The following is a 14,387-nucleotide window of genomic DNA, read 5'->3' on the forward strand; positions in this document are numbered from 1 at the left end:
GTCGAAGTGAGCGGGAGCGGTGCTCCTCTACTTTTTACAATTAAGTCTTACTGCTCCTATACTTTTATTTTAAAAAGAAACCGTTCTCAAACGGTTTCGTTTGAAAATAACAGTGTAGGAAGAAGTTGAAACTTGCACTTTCAGTGCAGTGCACTGAATGTTCCCTTAAACAGCAGGTGCATTTTTGGGGGGCTTTGTATTGTGTGTGGGAGGCGGTGTGTTAATGGGGTCTGTGGGGAGTGGGTGGAGGCTATCAGGGAACATAGTTCCACTACTTCTTTTCGTACACTTCAACCACTGCCCAGCACCTCCACTGACATACACTGTGTGCACACAACATTTATATGTACATTTACAATAACACATGGAAACAGTGGTGCAACGTCCATTGAGCAGACCAGACTTTATCACCCTTTGATACCTGACATTTTGGGCTATGCTGACTTGACCTAGTTGAACTATAAAGCCATGGCCGAAAGGACCAGATTCACTGGAATGTCAGCAATTTCCCTGATTTTTCCTTTCATTCAAAGGCAGAAACCATTGGTTAATGCAGTGCAGTGGGTGACCAAATATAATTGGTATAGATGTTTAAATGCTATATATCTCCAAACTTGGGTTCTGCACAGCACCTTATATGTCTATGTGCTGATGATATTTTCTACAAGATTCTGACCGATTAAAATTAAGGTATGTTTTCCTGTGTTCAAATGGCTCCAAGTAGTGGAGTACCGAGCGGGAGAGACCAAAGGGGGTGGTCAAGCTGCCCGCCCATAGCTCTTTTAAGAGCCACACTGGGACATTTGTCATTGGGACACCTCTTCCATTCGGCACCTCAAAGAGGTTGCCCAATGGCAAAAGTGTCCCGCTGGCAGGACAATTCCTGCTCAGCACGCTCATTGTCCTGGCAGCAGCACACCTTACCTGTTCCGAATGGTAGAGGTGTCCCGCTGCCAGGAGAATGTCCCAAGGAGCTCCGGACAGCAGAGGGTCCTCACATTGCTCTGTATCAACAGAGCATTAGAGTGTGACCGATTAGGAACTGATGGGAGGGGGGTACAATTAGCAGGGACTTTTGTCCCTTTAGAAATGTGAATGGGATGGAGTGATCAGAAGTGAGAATGGTGCATAATGTTGCATGCTTTATGAAATTACTATGGCTTTAAAACCCAAGGGGGATTTGTTAGGCTCACATTAATCTGCATGATGCTATTGTGACTTTGCATGCAGAATGGGGAGAATGAAACTAAAGCCATACTCCCATTGCTCAACATATTTCTATGACAATGTATATAGTGTATGGTTAGTTTGCTATGAAAGGCTAGTTTATTATGTAATGTGGTTTGCTACCAATGCATTGCTATAAATAATTATATGTTATATATATTATAAATAATAAGCACATGAAATGTAAAGCAAAACCTTAATAAATATCTATATCAACTAAGCCTGGAAAGATGTGCACGGTTGCTTAAATTGTCCACATCCCAGTTTCACCATTTAACCAAGTGTGTGATCCTGAGCAAATTATTTAATCACATTGTGCCTTATCTGCAGCTCTGTAAGCGATTCTAATTCACTTCAAAGCTTATGTTCATGTACCATGGTATTATAATGGAAAAGGCTAATGACTATAGAGTTGCTCCACATATAACAATAGTGCAATTTAGGTATTTTGAACCACAAAGTTATTTGTCACTTGGATTATTTATGGCAATTTATGCTAAAGTCACTTCCATGGTGCCTCCAAGTATAAAAGACTGATGATGTGCCTTCCAATGTCCCTTTCTATGAAGTCACTTCTGTTGGTGCAATCCATATGCTAATTAGGAAGTTGCACGTATTTTGCCTCATGGGGCTTGGACATAGCTCCCCAACAAACAAACACAATGAAAAATTATTTTAAAAAAAGAAAAGTACCTCTGCTCTGCTTTCAAATGCTGCCCTGGCCATATCTCATGTTACACTGACCTAACCTCTTCGAACTCACGCACCTCCAGACAGAAACCAGGAAGCTGAATGAGCTTCCTAGTTCCTGTCTGTGTGTCGCACGAACACGAACCTGGAAAGCGATGCTCTGTGCCGCTGGCTCCCAGAAGTGCTGCTGCTAGCATGACAGCACAGGCGCCAGGCCCTGCAACACCCAGTTCAGCACCCTGGCTGCTGACTTTGAGCCAGGCCAGCCAGGATGAGGGACTGAGCCACGCAGGGCATCCCAGCCCTGAATGTGTTGCAGCATGGCTGCCAGGCATCTCTGCATTATAAAATGAGAAAGCGCAAGCCTTGCTGAGCACCCCAGCCGGGCTCGCACTGCCCAATTACATAATTGATGATTGCAGCCCCCCTGCCCTCCCTCCAAAAGATGGGGGGGGACAAAAAGGCATGCCACAGAAGTTGGGGGGGACACAACTCCCTGTCCCCCCCTATAATTACGCCCATGACCTGAGGAGAGACTGTGACAAGGTACCCGATGAGGGTGGTGGCTGTGGCCACCTGCCAAGTTCCCTTGGTCAAGAGGACACAGGTGAGGAGAGTCCGAGCCGGGAAGGGGGGCAGGAGATATCCCCAGAGAGTGGGAAGGGGAAAGCCTGCCCACCTCCATGACTATATATTGGACCGCTGAACTTGCACAGCTTGTTCACTGGACCGAGTGGGAACATGGGTGCATGTTGAATAATGAAATGGGTGGGGGGGGGGGGGGGTAATGGTTTGCAGTGAAATGTTATTACGGTTATATGGTTATACCTTTTCATACCTCCTGTTGTGTTTTGTTGTCATGAAAAAGGAGTGTGGTGTCTGTACCTTTAAGGAGAGTGAAGTAACTCCGCCGTGTGTGGGTTAATAAAGGGGGCATGTGAGCGCAGTGGCTGTGGAGCCTGGACAAGAAGCGGTGCATTCAGTTTGCTCTGTTGGCTGGGGGGTTTAGGGGGGGGGCACACGGGGTGTTGATGAGCATCACGGCACAGTACAACACGTGGTAAGGATAATCTAGGATCGGAAGCTGTTGAGGTGATATGCGAGGGAGATGATCGGTGCCAGCTGAGGAGGTACCCTAGAAGAGAACACAGGAGGATGCCGGCGATGTTCGATGTTGTTCATTTTGATGTTGGTAAGGGATGTGATGCTGTGCGCACCTATGTTCTGTAACATGGGGCGGACGTGATGTATAGTCCACCGCTTCTTCCAGGGTGGGCATCTGTTATAACGGCGCTGGTGCCGTGTGCATCCTTGGCCTGGAGCTCTCCGGGCCTACAACACAGCCTAACCGTGGGAGCAGATCGGGCAGGCATACCATTTTTGGAAGCCTTAACAGCATTATCTCTTTCTGAAAACTGACCTCTTTTCATTTTCTTCAATATGATGCCTAGAATATACGAGCTACACTACAATGTTCAGAAAGCTTAAAGTGTAGATGATCACTTTTGTGATGTTAGCCTACCCTCTTGTGGCCTGCTGGTTCACAGCAGTAATATATCCAATTGTATGAAGGCAGCAGAAAAAGGGTGTAACAATAGTGCAGTGATAACCGATGTGTTTGATTATTTTGCTCAGTACGAATATTAGAAATGTCGTCTGATAGCCATTTCTTTTTTATATTTACAATTCTCTACATTATTTTACAAGTTTCATCTGAAAGTGAATCTATATATCTGTGTGATCGGGTGTGCTGTACCTCTTACTAATCATTGAAGGGAAATCTAATGCATCTTTTGCGTTTTTTTGTTTTCATAAATGCATTATATTGGTATAATTAACAAACATACATTATCCAGATATCAATCAATTCGTTTAAAACACATTGCATGGTACAACCTGGCATCAATAGCAGCAAACGTTGATAAGAATGCAAAAACAGAAATAATTAAGAGCAGACTGCCTCATTGTTTTTACGTTCAGATACAATGTAATGCCAAATACCACAAATCAAACATATTGTGCTCCTAAATGAATAGTATGTCAGCTATACATCAAAGTGCATTTTTTACTTAACCTCTTTTTTTTCCGAGACATGTGTGCTCTTTGCACAGTCATTTTTATTTGAGGGTATTTGGTTTCCTTTCTCATACCCCTTCTCTTCTCGTGTGCTTCCATTTAAATAACTCCTTTTGAAGCCATATTACTAAAAACCCTAATGTGAGGTGAGACTAGTGCAGAGCACCCCATTAAAGAATAATAATAATAACTTGTTATATATATATATATATATAGTGCTTCACATAAAACCTAGGCACTTACATTATTACCTAAAGTTGATACTCACTTTGTCCACCTTGGAAGGTTCAAAGGATGAGCTGATTCTGCCGGGGTATGAACCTGCGACCAGCAGACCAAACACGTATCATAACAAGAAGCGCTCAAACTGCTGAGCTATATTACCGGTGAATAGGACCTGTTCCCAAGCCCATGCGCTTTTTCTGTCACTGTGTGCACGTGCTGCGCTTGCGAGCTGCTACTAATTTTTGCCACTTAGAGTTTGGGCACCACGGGTCGGGGACGGCGGAGGTGCCGTGTGTGTGCGCGCCTTGGCCCTTCCTTGGGAGGTATGGCACAAGTAATCCCATGACACTTGATTTTTGTTTGACGAAAGGCGGGTGGGTTTTTGTTGTAAACATTCATGGCATATAACCTTCCTCTTGTGGCCTTTTTTCACAGTTCTCTTTCTCCCATTGTTTAACCCCTGTCAGTTCATTCCCCCCGAAGTACGTAGTCTCCTCCCTTATCCCTGCGGTTTCTTCCAACCTAGTACACCCTCCTGCGCACTTCTTTCCTTTTCTTTTTTTCTTTTTAGGTGCATCTGCCCTCTCTACGACAAGGTGCCTTCCTTCTTCCACGTTGTTCCCCAACTTCACAATCCCAAGCTGTCCTGAAGCATTTACATTCCCTTCCCCAACTTCTCTTAACTGTTTCTCCCCGGCACTCAGTATAGCTCTCACAAGATGGTGTTTTTGCTTACTCCCTACCTACCACCAGAGGCGTCGCCAGGAATCAAATTTAGGGGGGCCGCCTATGAAAGGTAATATGTGGCGTCACAAGCACTCCTGCAGAGTGGCTTTTGTGCACACCAACTATCCACACCCCACGGCAGCACCCCTCCCATCAGAATGCAAGCACGAAACCATTCAGTGATTAATGGCCCATCATTAGCAGTCTTGTGGCTAGATTCTGATTGGAGCGGGCTGCAAGCTGCTCTGCATACTATGGAGGTCTCTGTGCAGACGCCGGGCAGGAACACCTGAGAAGTGGCTCGTGCTCATGTTCATACTGATGCCAGAATGGATACCAAGATCACTGCTGGCTTTGAGACAAAAGCAGAGTATTTGCCTTAGTGAGTGTCACAAATAACACCAGTACAGAGAACACGGTCACTGCTCGCCTTAGGTATGGGGGGCACAAGGTTTCAGAGGGGGTGCACGGGCCCTCCGAGGCCCCCCCTTTAGCGACGCCACTGCCTACCACTGCACCTTCGTGAACTCCTCAACTACGTCCATTAATTTCATCAAGTAAATCTCAATCTTCAGGAAGGACAGATTGACCCCACACCCTGAAGAAAAAAGAAGATACATCAAACCCAATTATCTCATGAAGCACCAGCCCAAGATTCTGCACAAACATGACACCTGCTGATCTCGTGTATAGCTCTGTCAATTGCTGCCGGCATTTTTACACCTCTCCACACTTTATGAGGAAGCAGCTGAGTCCACCATGACTCTGCCACAAATGCTGGATAATCCCCAATTCCCTTTTCATTCATTTTATCACCCGAGACCTGTCGACAGCACCAGGTCATTCTCACCTATAGTGAATGCTGATCATGTCTGCCTCATTATCTTTCCTCCCAAACATAAAAGCATAGGGAACGGTCAGCTGAACAGTGGATTGTCTACATATGCATATCTCCTTTTGCCGCGCAGGTGCTAAAACAAACAAACGTGTGTAAACATCCCCAAGCAACTTGCAACACCGCCTGCCTCACATATCCCCGATAACTAGTTGATTTCCACCTGCCCAGTGCCTTAATTCATGATATGCCATGCTTGGCCCCTTCAGATGCTTCCATAATGGACAATGAGTGTGCCCCAAACTTAGACAGGACCAATCCCCTGTGTTAAGATGCGTTTCTTGCTTCGCTTTTATATCCGTTAGGCGAGCTAGTAGGCATTCCAGGGCATCCACTTCGAAAGGGAATGTCCCTGCCTGGTCCAGAAGATGGGCAGTGTTGGAAACCCACAACACCTCAGATTGGGTTCTAAGAAAAATGGCCCAAGCCAAGAGGTGGGGCAAATCTCCCAACACAACAGAACTGAGGTCCACACACAACGTACATGGTCAGGAGTCAGACACTGGGAAGACTGGGTGTGGGTGACAAAAGATGGAAGTCCAGAAAAGGGTAGAACCATAGAGCAAGGAAGGGAAGAAGGAATACAAGGAATGGTCAGGACAAATTAGAAGAAAAAGAACAACGCAGGCAGGGACAAAAGGAAAGGAGGTCCAACAAGAAGAAGAGGGCCAAGTAGCATCCAGAAACAAGAACAGCATGACCTCTCTCCGGGAAGGCAAGGAGAAAGGAGAAAGGTTGTTAAGTGCAGTGGTCTGGATAGCTGTGGATTTACTCTGTACCGGCACGCAAACAAGACTCTGCCTCTATTCCCTTGTTGCTATGACATAAAGCCACCATTGTATTATTTTTTTCTTTTCTTAGCACTTTCAGGTCAGCGGCTCGCTTTAGCGCTAGACAGAGCCATCCAGCCGCGGGCTATGGGGCTGGGAGGAGACAACAGACCCACACTCCCGACGACCAGACACAATTTTATTACGGCTCAAGAGATCAAAGAGAGCTGGAGTGCTTATCCCTGAAGTGGTTCTACCGCTAGGTGCAATCAGCGGAGCGCGCCTCTTTAGAAGTCCGAGGGGTCGGGCAGCTATAGTTTCAAGGGCCAGATATTTTAAAAAACACATAGCCCGCAATCGCAGTACCGCAGCACAGACTACACTGACTGCAACTCAGCTCACAACTCCGCTCCCCGGTATTGCAGGGGTTCTTATGAATTGGCTCCTCCTCCAAGCAGAAAGTGTCAAAGAAAGCGTAGAAAGACACAGAACACACATGGTGACTGCATGGACTGCAACTCAGCTCACAACTCCGCTCCCCAGTATTGCAGGGGTTTTTATGAATTGGCTCCTCCTCCAAGCAGAAAGTGTCAAAGAAAGCGTAGAAAAACAGAACACACATGGTGACTGCATCGACTGCAACTCAGCTCACAACTCTGCTCCGCGGAATCGCTGGGGTTTTTATGAACTGGCTCCACCTCCAAGCAGCAAGTGTCAAAGAAAGCATAGAAAGACACAGAACACACACGCTGACTGCACCGACTGCAACTCAGCTCACAGCTCCGCAGTATTGCAGGGTTTTTTATGAATTGGCTCCTCCTCCAGGCAGCAAGTGTCAAAGAAAGCGTAGAAAGACGCAGAACACACGCTGACAGCACCAACTACAACTCAGATCACCATTGTATTGCGCATGCAGGGAACAAAGAGGTCTCCCGAGTGTGTGTCTCAGCTGCAAAATGGCAATCACCATGCAGGGTAAATGCCAAGCGGGAATAAATGTGCCAACTGCAAAACAGGCGCCGGCGCCGATTGTGCCCAGCCACCATGTCAGACTGCCCACCCCCAGGACCAAACTGAGCACTGGGCTTCCAGGGAAACCTGAGGAAGAGGTGCTGTACAAGCTGAAGTGGATGGACATTGTATGCCATTTTCCAGGTACAGTTACATGCAGCATAGCCCTTCCAAATAACCAGAAATTCTGGATACCCTCCTCAGGACTGTTAGTCGCCGATATCTTTCACTTCCTATTCAGACACACCAGAAACCATGAGAGGCTCTGGATTAGGCACTGAGCGGTGAAAATTATCATGATGGAATGGTTTCAGCAGGGAGACATGCAACACTGGATGGATGCGCCAGGTAGGCAGCAACGGGCATCGATAACCAAACTTTATCACCAATTTCATAGACTGATTCTGGAGTCCTCTTCTTATCTGCAGCCCTCTTGACCATTTCTTTAGTAAAGAGCAACTGTGTGGGGTTTTCTTATGGACGTCCTGAAGATTATAGCAGGTTTTGGAGGATACTGGGAACTGGGTGGTAGGAGCTTAGGGGGTTTACCATAGGTACATTGGAACAAACTGGAACCAGTAGTTGAATTAACTCTTTTATTATAGGCCAATTCTACAGTTATCAGAAAGTTGCTACAGTTCGATTTCAAAGTGTTGGTGTGACAGTGTAGGTACTGCTTCAGGGTCTGGTTAGTGTGCAGGGTTGGGCCATTGCTCTGTGGATGGTACCCTGAGCTGAGAGCTTTTTGTGTGACGATGTGAGTGCAAAATGTGGTCCTAATCCTGAAATATATTGTGCACTTCGAACAGATATGATCTTTTCAGATAGTCTATACATTTTGCAAACATGATGAAAAAAGGCTACCATCTTACTTCCAGAAGAAAGGCAAGGCATCAGTATAAAATGGGCCAACTTACTGAAACAGTACACCACAACCATGACGCAACTGTATCCACGTGATGTTTGGAGTTCCATAATGAAATCAGTGGTGATGGTATGCCAGGGTGCGACAGAATGGCCATTTGGTGAGGGTGGGCTAGCTTGTGCTTTTTTTTATTTTCAGTAAACTAGATAAACATGTGTAATTCTGAATGTCTGCTTACCAGAGGCCCCTTTCAGAAATGCTCCATGCCACAATTATAGCACACAGATGTGTCTTTGCTGAAACAGCCTGCAGGCACCACCAGCTACAGCTATATAGTGGCACCGAGCCGTTTCAAAGGATACATGCACATTCTTAACAGCTGCTGGGGCACAAAGCCCCTGCAGGCAGAGGTGGTTTTATAAACTCTTACACCTCTGATCTAATATATAATAATTGTATGCCTTAACAAGTCTGATGGCACATACATCTTTAACAATTAACCATGCCTCGTTGTGGCATTGTGACTGCTAAAAACACACAATTATACAGCCACAGCCATTTGCTATTACAGCATTGTAAACTCTGTGTGTAGGGCCCAACTATTTCAGGACTGTTGTATATTGATTTCTGGGCTGACTGACACCACAGCAGCCCTGTGGAACAATAACCAGGATTTGATTCACTAGTAGAAAGGGCACAGCCCTCCTCTCAGGACACAGAAATGTGCACAAGGGGGTCCCCAATGAACCATGTCTCAAAGGCATCATTGACATAGAAAAAGCCTCCCTCACACCACAGTGCTGATCAGTGGAGTCAATTTGAAGCTAGCAAGCATGGGAATGGGACAGAGGTAGACTAGCCAAAGAGGAACGGTAGGCCTGGAGGGTTCTACGTTATTTCACCGCGGTATTTTTCATCGTGGGTTTTTTCATCGCCTTTTTTTTCTCGAAAAACACTTTTTTTTGGGGGGTGGGGGGTTACCTGGCCAAGCCCCCCCTTTTTAATTTTTTTTTAATTCCCTTACACCCACAACCATATATTTTATTTTTTAACCCCCCCCCCAAAAAAAGATGAAAAAACATGCGATGAAAAATACTGCGGTGAAATGCGTGTATACCGCCTGGAGAAGGGTCACCAATCTCGATTATGTAAGGGCTGTCACCATCATCCCTTGCAGGGCAACGAGTGATGTTATAAGGCAAAGGGCACTTGTTATAACAACAGAAAATGGACCCCTTAACGTAGGCTTGCTTAGGACCAATCCGCTGTGTCATTTTGCCTTTAAAAAGTGAGGGGCACACCCTAATTCTAAGATTCATCGTTGTACTACAAGGACAAGAACGATTCACTGGACCTCTGTTGAATGTACTGGCTACTTCAAAGAAGACAGGAGGTATCCATGGAAGAGTCAAACTCTGTCCCCTAACCATCCCCAGTGAACACTGGGCATGACTGCTGCTGGACCAAAGCCCTGTTGACTGCACTAGAAGCAGGAACCTGCACTGGAGGTGACATATCCCCTGTAGCTGCCAGCCAGACTCTCTGGAGTGGGAGTACGGAATACAAGGACTAACCTTGCCCTGGAGCCACTGGATTGGGACACCGAGCAGCCATAGAAACAACAGAAATTACCCCTGCCTCCCCTTGCAGTTGCATACCATACCATACCATCTCGAAGGGTCCAGCACCTTCTGTGCTATCTAAGCTGCTGCATGGCAACCATCCAGCCCCCTTCAACCTTGATGCCAACAACTGTTGCATCTCTGAGTTCGCTTGATGCTGAAACCAAAGCTCTGCTGTCTCTGTATCTGAGACCTACTCGGTCTTACATCCCCAACTCAACATCACTGCCAGGTCTCCAGCTTCTTCAAGCTTCTGGCGAATGCTACTGCAGTACTCTGACACTGTGTTCAGCCAGTTGAGCCCAATAGCCACCAAATGCCAGTCTCTGCTTCTCCACCCTCCGAACTTGATTAGACATTCTTTTAATTTGGAATATTTGTAATATTGCTATTTGGGTTACTACTGTTTACAGCTCACACCCCAGGTAAAGCGTATAGCCTGCCCTCGGGCCACGTTCCCAAAAGAGGCAAATTAAGTATACCTGTCGGGCTGTACATGTTTCACCATAATGATTTGGATCTCTGCAGGTTTAGTACTACTGTGGGCCTGAGTAGGTGATTTCACCATCATTTGTCCCTGTACTCCTGCAACGCAGTAGTTATTTCCCCCGTAAGGATAGGGTTGTAAGAGACCCTCCAGCCTTCTCGTTCTAACTTCGTTTGGCTACATGACGGATAGAACTGACTATTACTTGACATGAGAAATTACTTCTGGCCACCAAAACGGCCTCTTTGGAGGTGGCACTTATCCCTCGATGTCCCGCTAATCATGGACGTTGTATAGGATAATGGTCTGTAGGTCAGCAGAGAGGACATATAGTATGTGCAAGGCTTGCCTGGGGACATTCCCTGTATTTATCTCACCAAATATTGTTCTCCCGGGTTGATACACTTTATACTCTACCTAAGGTTTGATATTCTACCGGTGTTGGCCTACACCGGGGCTTGGGTCAGAATGCCTAGAGAGATGAGAAATGTAGGCTAAGTGGAGAAGCAATTGAGACCCCATGACACATCCTGACCCAATGTACTAGATTACAGTTGATGTATGACAAGGGATATGTTAAGTATAAAAATGCAACATCTGATCAATTTTGGAGCCTACTGTACGTGGCTGAATCCCTTGTTATTACTGCTGGGGCATACCATATTTGGAGCAATGTGAAAACTAGATTATGTGACTGAACGAAGGGTCTATGTGTTTTCTTAGATAGGGAATTCCTACATTGCACACAATGAATTGTTTGGAAGTGACATTTTATATGTTTATATATGTATTTTAATATGTTTTTATTTAATTAATGATTGTATATGTAGTGTGAAAGGTTAATTAACAATATGCACTTAAATAAAAAATGTAAAAATTAAAGTATGTCTTCACAAAACTGAAGGCCCTGTTCAAGCCTGGTGTTAGGCATCTGCAATAGGTGGGGGAGAGCTGGGTCAATGCCAGTGCATTGTCTAACTTGGTCCAGGAGGGGCAGGATGGCTTACAAAAAAATGCTTAGCAGGAGATAAGATGACAACAAATTCGTCCTTGCATTCGAATGATCGTAACAAGACATACACCTTCTTATTCACACCTTCTTATTCTGCTTTCCAGGTTGGTATGTGATGAAGAAATTATAATACATAAAGAAAAAGTCCCATTGAGTTTGTTGACTGTTTTGACACTGTAAGGATTGTGAATCCTTGAGATTGCAGTGATAAGTATGACATTTACCTTTTAAAGAACTTCTTGCAGATGCTGCCAACATTCATCATATGCTGTTTTGATAGCCAACAGTTCTTACTCTGTTACAGAATACTTTAGTTTGCAGGGAGTCAGCTTCTGGGAATAATAGGCAACAGGATGTTTCTGCTGGGTGGCCTGTTGGAACTTTAGAAGAAACGCACCATTAGCACGGTCGGAGGCATCGGCTTTGTCAATAAAAGGCTGAATATTTTCTGGGTGTTCAAGGACAGGTGCGGAAACGAATTCTTGCTTGAGTGTTCAAAATCCTTCTTCAGCCTTGCTGTACCAGATGAACTTCGGATGTTCAGTGCAAGATCCACAAAATAACCAAAGACAAGCAGGCATAGTTGGAAATAAAGCAGCAGTCATAATTTGCAAAGCCTAGGAACTGTTGAGCCAATTCGAGTTGATGAGCCGCTACCGATTCCAGAATAGCCTATATCTTCTTTGGGTGTATGTGGACGCCTTCGGTGATAATGACATTTCCCAGGAACTCAATTTGGGAAGTATGGAATTTGCATTTCTCCAATTTTGTGTACAGATGGTTATGCTGTAGACAATTCAGTACTTCCGGCACATGTATGAAATGTTTTTCCCATGATGGTGAGAAGATTAAGATATTGTCAAGATACACCCAGACTTGTACAACCAACAGGTCCGAAATTATGGAATTCATGATCCGTTGGAATTTTGCTGGAGCATTGCACAGGCCAAAGGGCACTACCCTATTTCTTTAATGCCTTAACTGTGTTCTGAAGGTGGTTGGTTGTCCATTCATGGGCAGACTTTATGCACACAAGATGGTAGTAATCCACAACAGAATAACCCAAGCCAAAATGGGGGCAAATATCCCAATGTTATGGAACTGAGGCCCACCCCTGATTTACATGGTGTCAGGACAGTATGAACACTGAATGTGGTTGGGAGGCAATGGAAGGCCAGAATAATAAGGGTAGAAACATAGAGCGAGGAATAGGCTGCATTCAAGGAAGTGCTAGCACAAGAAACAGGACCAGGCAGGCAGGGCCAGGAGGAAAGGAGGCCAAACAAGAAGAGGGTAAGGAACAACAAGAAACAAGAACAGCATAAACTCTCACCCAGCTGGCAAGAAGAAAGGTTGTGACACGCAGTGGACCAGATGTCCAGTAAATTTACTCTGTACCAGTATGGCTATGAGACTCTGTCCCACTTACCTTGTTTCTTTGGCAACAAACTACACGCTGAGTTTTATTCTGGTGTGGACCCATACAGAGGAACCCATATCTACATGTTAGCTGCAATATGGTGGCCCTTATGCAAGGAAAAGGCAGAGATGTCAGTGGCTTCGCTGGTGGGAGAAAGGGACTTCAAATGGAGGTGCCACAAAGTCACCAGTAGGGAGTGATCTTCCAACTCTGAGGTAAGAGCCGGAATCAATTGTGCATGGGCACTATCAAACCCTGCCTTCAGTCATTTTCGTATATAACTGCCAGCATTTGTTTACCCTGAACAGCTGTGCCATCTTCATGATGAAAGAAGCATTCATACCCAACATTGTGTGACACCCCCCAAAACTGCCCCAATGCTATAACCGTGCAAACCCATGTCTTCCCCAGCCAGCCCTGTTACACCACATTACCTCTGTCTCTCTGGTCTGTCTTCCTCCTCTACATCCAAATACACCCCTTCTGTGCACCACTACACATGGCCTGTCTTAAGGCCCGACGAACCTCCACTACCCAACAGTTCAGACACTCTGAAGGCCCTGAAAAACAAAACTGCAAACAGAGACCTAAACACATGCACTCCAAGGCATGTGGAGACCAACAAACCAAACCCATGCGATCCAACAGCTCCCTTAGTATATCAACCGAAATGTGTCTGTGTTTGTCTTTTCACTCTTCCTTCTTCCTGACCCATGCTTCTTCCATTCTGCTTCCCATTTTCCCTGCTGTGGAGTGATAGCCCCAGAAATACTTCCCATAACATGAAACCCCTGCCAGTTTTGCTGCAATCGTAGCTTGGTGACAAAACCCTCTCAATATATCTCACTGGATCCCTGATTTGTAGCCTCTACACTTTCCATACCAAACCCTACTGTTTTCCCTAACATGACGATCCTGAATTTCTTCTCATGCTGTTCTGGAAACCATCCTTGCGGATTCTGCCAAGGATCCTTCAATCAATTCTAGTAGCGTTGCACACCCAGGTTCAGCAATTCCTCTGCTATCAGTGTTGCCACAGTTCTGCTGCAGAAGCAAGCTCAAAGAATTTCATCCACTGTGAAGGAGAAAACGGATCAGCAATACAGCTACTCACTCCGAGAATATGTTTTGCCCGAATCATAACAGTCCATTTTAAACACAAAATTATCACCCTCTTCAACAACATTAACACCCACTTGTCCTTACTGGATATGGCACCCATGCTCTTGCTGTCCACCCCAAAGGCAACTCTCTTGTTTTCCCATTCCCTACTTCACAACCTTCGTGCCACCAATACTGGGAGGAGTTCCAAAAATGCAATGCCACGTCGCTGAGCATGCCACTCTTCCATCTACCTTTCT

The 14,387-nt window shown here is 45.5% G+C and overlaps 1 long non-coding RNA gene across 1 annotated transcript in view; it reads left to right on the forward strand.

Annotated features, from left to right (window-relative positions):
* The first annotated feature begins 2,897 nt into the window (after nt 1–2,897).
* The window catches only part of LOC138491655 (uncharacterized), a 98,420-nt gene continuing 86,930 nt past the window's right edge, over nt 2,898–14,387 (forward strand). The window contains exon 1 of the long non-coding RNA XR_011276055.1: nt 2,898–3,109. This is a non-coding gene — a long non-coding RNA (uncharacterized lncRNA). The remainder of the gene's footprint in view (nt 3,110–14,387) is intronic.

This window comes from Ambystoma mexicanum, chromosome 10, assembly GCF_040938575.1.
Source record: "Ambystoma mexicanum isolate Mex_15411 chromosome 10, UKY_AmexF1_1, whole genome shotgun sequence".
NCBI lineage: Eukaryota > Metazoa > Chordata > Amphibia > Caudata > Ambystomatidae > Ambystoma > Ambystoma mexicanum.